Here is a 7,511-nt window from a genome sequence, read left to right as displayed (position 1 = left end):
GTTGATTGCAACCCCCCTGAAATGATGGCAGATAGCAAAGAAGCTAATGCTTCCCTTGCTATCTGCTGCTTTTTTAGTATTCTGAATTTTAAAAAAAATGGGAATTAATAAATAGGTTGGAAATTGGCTATTTCTATTTGCAATAGCCAATAGCAGGCTGGCTATTGCACCCGCCCTCAGCTGCTACCAGTCAGCAGAGGAGGACCTAATGGAGAACTTCAGGTTTATCTCTGCTGATTGATAGCAGCAGTGGGCAGGTGCAATAGCTAGTCTGCTATTGGCTATTGCAAATAGAAATAGGCAAAATGCAATCTAGCTATTCATTCCTATGCCGTTTTTTTTTTGTTTTCTGACTGACGGCGGTCAGCGGCCCCGATGTCAAGAAAAAAAAAACAGATAGCATGGAAAGGTTTACTCTGCTAGATAAAGCAGAGTAAACCTTTCCGGGAGAAAATGTTTATCTCCCGGGTGTCCAGTAACCACTACCTTATAGCGGGAGGCTCCCAGAATATCTGGGAGAGTTGAGACGTCTGATGATGCCTAGAGTAGACAACTCTGATGAGCTTCTTATGCCTTTCACTGTTAGCAGGGTTCCTGACGTGATGCTTGAGCTGTAAGCTGTGTCAGCTTGGGTCTTGTAGCTGAGTTTCAGCTTAGGTCGAGACTCTGTTGCAGTAATGTAGAATAAAAGTCTTTGAAACTCTGGCCAGGAGTCTCTAAGTGAAGGAACGTTACTGTTTAGCAGTTGTGAGGAGTAGTTTCATTGATGACATAACTAGCTGGAGGTTGCAGCTGGTCCTCTGTGAGCAACTCTGTAGCATCAACTGAAGTAGATAATGATTTAGAGGCACTAGTTTTACAGTCCATGAACTGATGAACATCAGTATCTTTGTGCAGGATCTCAACAAAACTTTAAAAGGCCTATAATAATTAGTTTTTTGCAGGTCATGTGCGTAGCAAGGCCTGAAGTAACAGACTACAGTTCTTTTAGGTCTTGTCATGGCAGGTGCTCCTTCACTATTTATGGGAGCAGTGGTATCTGATGCCTGACGTTTAGGTGTTGGAGGAGGGAATGGAGTAGAAGACGGGTTCAGTACAGGTGAAGGCTTGACATCTGGAAGTCGCACGGTCTGGGTCTCAAGAATCGTGTGACTGTTCCTAGGAGGTTTTGACAGATTCTACTGGCCACTGGGTGAGGTAATTGCTGGCTGCTATGTTAGCAATAGGTTGAAGCAGGCAGTCAGTTACAAAATAGTTTAATTCACCTAAACAGGGTGTGGACAGAAGATTTTAAAAGGAGATGCAGCTAACAGGTCACTGGGAAGAGAGAGACTGTGAAACACAGACCTCCCAGGCTGCTGCACTAGAGGTATAGTTAAAACCGGAGAAAATGTTGTGTTTGTTTGGCAGGTGTTTAAAAACTTAGCTTGGCACCTTTATTCAGTGAGGGTGAAACTGTTTTCTATGTTTAGGTAGATCTCTGACAGAGATAGGCTTTTTGTTTATGTGTTTTTGTTACTAGCTGGTTTGAGAAGACTCAGTGCTGTTTGTGAAAAAGTTGTCACTAACTGAGTACAATAAACTTCCCTGCTAAGGACTTTTGGACTCCAGCCTCTACAAGTTTATCGACTTACTGACTGCATTGTGACACAGTGTTACCCAGGAGCAGACACACACTGTTACAGAGGTTTCGAGGTTATTTGTTGAGCAGGGCTCAGGAAGGTCTGCAATGGCAAGTGTTGCTGCATAGGATGTTAGTAACTTGGGAGAAGTGTCCAATGTGCCTCCCTGATTTGGTTGATCGCTGCAGCCTCTTGTTGCTGGAGGATTCTATGTGGTCCCCTGTGTGTAATTTGGGATGTCCAGAGCAATTTAGCTGTGATTGTTCTGGCTTGCAATGTCATTCTTGTGGGGTCATCAGAGGTTGTCAAGATAGGGCAATGAATATCTGCTTCTTTAGCAGCTGGTTCCAAACCTCTGAGCTTGCCTGCTGCTTCTTCTCTTTACTTCTGAAAAAGCTTCTGCCCTTACCTGCGCTTGTGCTGCAGTAGCTTCTGCCTGCGCTCCTACCTGAACAGTTTGCACATCTGTCTGTGCATAAGCTTGAGCATTTTGCCCCAGTGCATGGCCTTGGACAGCTTGTGCTTTAAAGGAGAACTATGGGGTAAAGGCTTTTTCCCATAGTTCACCTTAGGGTAACGGGAGGACACAAACTAGCGTCCTCCCGACACCCTAGGCTCAGTATACCACGAGCTGTAGCTTGCGGTATACTGAGACGCCGCAGCTGAAGCGGATCCCGACAATTATGTCTGGATCCGCCCAGCTGCGTGACTGACAGCTGGCTCTGCCTATCTAGAGGCAGAACCAGCTGTACCCGCCCCCTCCCCCGTCCGTTCCGCCAGTCAGCGCTGGAGGATAGGAGCGGGGTATCCAGCCCCTCCCCGGTCACGGCAGAGAGACGTGACCGGATCGAGAAGTGAGCGAACGCCGGTATGTGTTCGCTCACCTCCCGATCTAGTAAGCCGACCTGTGACAATCTCATTGTCACAGGTTGGCTAGAACTATGAGGTGAGTGAAAAGCACTCACCTCATAGTTCTCCTTTAATGACTGCTTTCCTCCTAATGCAGTCTTCTGCTTTAGCACAAGTTTGATAACAGTTAATTACTTACAGGTCTAATTCTGCTCACTTTCCAGTTCAGCTATGTTGTCCTAGATTGTTCACTTCTCCTGCCTTCTACAAACTGTTCACCCTTTTGTGAATAGACCTGTTAGTGATTACCACTCTGAGTGGGACCTTCTGGACTATAAGATGTCTTAGAATGTCTTGAAGAAGTAGAGTGTCAGGATGCAGTCTCAAGCAGTTGTGATCTCTGGGTGTCTATCAGTGACTTGGCCCCTAAAAATGCAAGGTGCTTTTTTTAAAATTAACACAGCAAAGCTATTTAACTCTTGCAAAGACTCTTTTGTACTGATACTTGATAGAAGTGAAGTAGTGATGAGTGAAGTGAGCAAAGTTCTGCACACTGGACGTTTGCCGAATCCAGTGGAAAATGAATAAACCCTGAACATAACACCTGATGCCCATTCAGTGGATAACGGTCTGGTATGGATCTCGAAGGTAACCCTGCACCAATTTTTCATCTCAAAAGGAACAGTACACATTGTTTACAAAAAACTGTGCACTGTGCCTTTATGAAAAAAAAAAAAACATTGTGGGGTTCCCTCCAAATGGCATATCAGACACTCATGCAGGAATGCAGCCTGCCCAGCAAGGAAAGGGGGGACAAAGTGCTCACTGTCCCTGACCCCTTACTTGGTCAACCAGGCTACAAGGCCTCAACACTGGGAGTATACTGTGCAAGGGGTGCCCCCCAGCAAAGTACCTAGTACCCATGTTGAAGCAGCATCACAGGGGAACAGGTCACATGTTCACATGCCAGACATCCCAACTCTCCCGGACGCTCCGGGAGTCTCCCGCTATTGGATAGCGGCTCCTGGCCACCCGGGAGAGAAACACTTTGGGGGGGGGGGGGTCGTAGAGGGCACCTCCCTGAAATGAGAAGGACACCTCCCTGAAATGGCTTCTTTCAGGTTGGGATCCCTGACATGCTCCTCCATACCTAGAAGTACTAGGTATTCTTGATGGCTGCAGAGAAGCAAGGAGCTCCAAGAGTGCACAGGTATAGTGATTACAAAGGGGTTGGGGGATGCTGTTTGCAGAGATGCTGTCACTTTACTCTGCATGGGTGAAGTAACAGTGTCTCTTTAACTGTTTGCGGAGAGTTCAGCTTTAATATTGATATATACTAGGCAGATAATTCACTTACATTATTGTAAAACCTGAAGCATAAGTAATACACTAGTATGCGTCGCATGGTCCATGTAATAAGGAAGTTCTGCGTGTTAGTGAGAAGAGATTCATTGAGGTTGAAGGAAGCAAATATTAGTTTTGTGATTAGCAAAGGAATGGATGACAGAATGAGACAGAGATAGACAAAGAACAGTATGTGCAATGTTAAAGAAGAAGCAGGCCATGTAAATAGGCATAATTAAGGCCATGTAAACACTGACAGTTTGTTTTTGTCTCTTAACTATCAAGTTCTTACAAAACAGGTGAATGATGGAAACAGGAAGTGGAGGAGATTAGGATTATAATGCCTTTTTCTCCTCATGCTTTTCTTTCTGTTTTATTAAAGATTTCATAGGGAAAATGTATCAGCTTTTTATCAAAGCAAAGCACTGCAAAACAGGAGCAGTGGTACATTTTATGAGATAGATTTACAATATGAATATTCCCTAGCACTCCAACTAATTCCCTAGTTTCCAACATGTATACCCTATTCTGACTCCGATTGTTGTATTAGCAATTTATTCCTCTGCTGAGACCTCTATGCCTGGCTTGTATAAGCAGATATAATCACTGGGGACAATCCTTATCAGATAGCTCAACTCACCAAATACCTTTTCATTCACAAATTGCTTTAGTGCTTGCAGCAGGTTACAGCAGAACAACAGAATACAGCAGATGAATGATGTATGTATTTGAAGGTCAGAGGTGGTAATGGGTAATGTTTCCAAGCATGCAATGCAGATTAATATGTGGGCATACTACTGTCAGACATTTTGATGCCAGAAAAGACTACTCATGAAGAAAGGGGAAATACATCATAGATTGGAGGAAACACAGAAAAAACATGCGATAACCCAAAACGACCACAAGATGTCAGTATAATAACCATCTATACAACCAGCTATAATATATGGCTTAAGGAAAATTAGCTATGTGATTCTGATTTCACATTAATACGAATGTAAACCATGCCTATGAATTGTGTGATATTTGTACAACTGTGTAACAGCACAGGCCTCATTCACAACATTGCGCAGCAGTAACAAAAAATGCTGACCTAACACTATATCTCCACATGTCGATTGTCAGCCATAATGGTCATTCTAAATCTTAATGCACTGCTGCCGCTAGAGATCCTGGCTATCTTCCACCCTGTAAAACACTCACAACCCTTGCAGATCGAAATGAGCAAGAAGAGATGGTCTGCAAAGATACATGCCAGGTAGTGGGGGTTTTATTTAAGGCTCAGTACATCAGTCACAGGATGTCACAGCGTGATAGATTTAGATATTCTTGCATGATCCAGGGTGAACCCTAATAGGTTTGCACTGGCTCCGCTCTTCAAAAGACCTTCTGCTTTCCAGCTCCCTCGTCAACTCCTCCCATACTCGCCTCCAGGACTTCACTAGAGTCTCTCCCATCCTATGGAACTCTTTACTCTAACCTGTCCGACTATCTCCCACTCTGACTGCCTTTAGGCGATCCCTTAAGACCCCGTTCACACTGAGCGATTTATTGCGCAGTAATTCCCGCGATATCGCGGCTATTTACCGCGCGATATCGCTCTCCAATGCATGGCAATGGGGCTCTGTCCGTCGTTGTCGCGGGTCGTGCGTCGCTCAATGCAAGCAAGCACCCTTTTTGGAGCGGATTTTGCCACGATTCTAGCTTGCTCAATGCAAGCATTTGCGCAATATCGCACGACAAACGCGCGATATCGCGCAAAATGCAAATCGCGTGACAAACGCGCAAATCGCTCAGTGTGAATGGGGCCTTAAGACTCATCTCTTCAGGGAAGCTTATCCCACTTCAACCTAACCACTGAACTATAACTTTCTCAAACAAGTCATCTGCACACAGCTACCGCCTTTTGGTCTCTGGGACCAGATCGCAGTGATTTCGGCCTTAGCGGTTGCTAGGGGAGAAAGCTGTCCTCAGAAGTATTTCCTATGGCATCCTACAGACCCTAAACCCTCTCTCTCCTATTGATGTTGCAAATAAATACCCTAAAAAAGACCCTAAGACTCGAGCCGTTCTGTCCGTGAGTGTCGGTGTGCTGTTGCTGATCAAAGGGGACCGGTAGCTGGAACCAACAGGTAGGAGAACCTATTTCAATATTCAGCGGCTCCTTCGGGGGTGAGCGCTACAGTAATGTCTTCCTTATATTATAAAGCTCTGCGCAAACTGCTGACGCTATATAAATCCTGTATAATAATAATATTAATAATAGAGATTTTTTTTACTGTGTCAAATAGTTCAGTAGAAATAGACACTCAGAAAAGTATGTCCTTTGTGTCGCATTAAGAATTGAGAGATTGCTGCAGGGTCTGGCCATTGGTCTAGCTGGTAGGCAATCTTCCGGGGAGAACATTTGCACTGATGCACATTTTTACTTTGTTTATCGGGCTTTTGTTTTTTCAATGTGTAGCATCTACACTTAATACAGTAGAATACCTGTCCTGCAATCTACATGGAATACATTGGGTCTTGTGTGTTAAAGGGGCCTATTTGCAAAATGGGAAATTGAGATTTTTATAAATTCCAACTGTTCTGAACTATTTACCATATTGCAATAATCCAGTGTACGCCATTATTTGCCAATATTCTTTACATAATGTTTTTTACACTTTACCTTGTTAAGGAAAAGTGCAGAGAAAAGGAAATGTCAATTTCTTTTTATAAATTAACCCTGTGTGGATAGTAAGAAGTGACTGTATATAACAATAGCCACCACTCAGATTCAGACTTCCAGTTGCAACTTTGCTGGGTAGATTTGAGCTGATTGGTAAATATATCAGTAAATAACAATACTTGGAATGAACACTGATACATTAGGGCCCCATGCAAGCAGCTTCTGGAAAGGCTTGATAAAATTGGCCATAGATGTAAGGTTGCCAGATGGGGGATATGACCACTGCATGATCACAATAGGAAATTACTAATATAAACATGTACAATCACTTTAAATGATCAAGGATGCTTATGTGTAGAGCGGATAACCTGTGTGCTTGGGTTGACAATAGTAACCGACAATAAAAATCAATATCTAATGGCTAATTAATTCACTTGGTCAGTCAGCGTGGTGTCTATAGCTGTTGCATACTACCAATAGACAAAATAACGTTTACTGATCTAACGACTGGACTAGGCAAAGATCATATTACATCTTTGGGCACCTTTAGCTTACAATGGCTGAAAACATGGGGAAAAAGGTCACAACTAGGCATCAGAGCAAATGTAGATATGGTGCCACCGATTCAGGTTTTGTACATTACCTTTATATACAACCATGCAGATGTATCATTACCCAGATGGACTGAAATCACACTTTCTAAAAAACAGACCTGCAACTACATTTTTCACTTCAAATAAATCAATAATGCATGCATTAGCATTCCCAAATTTTATTACCTCCTTTCAAGCCTAAGCAAAAAAAAGAGCTGCCCCACGTGGCCTAAAACCTAGGCAAAGATGGTTGTTGGCTCCCAACAACCCATTAATGGAGTTTGCAGAAAGCTGGCAGAAAGAGCCTGTCTAGTAAACTTGTACAGAAACTATGATCAGCAAGACACAACCATTTCGCAGAAGTACTAGGCAGTATTATATATATACAGTATGTATATATATATATATATATATATATACATACACACACACACC

This window comes from Nanorana parkeri, unplaced genomic scaffold (assembly GCF_000935625.1).
Source record: "Nanorana parkeri isolate BGI_ZX_2015 unplaced genomic scaffold, ASM93562v1 scaffold139, whole genome shotgun sequence".
NCBI lineage: Eukaryota > Metazoa > Chordata > Amphibia > Anura > Dicroglossidae > Nanorana > Nanorana parkeri.
This window is presented reverse-complemented; position numbering follows the sequence as displayed.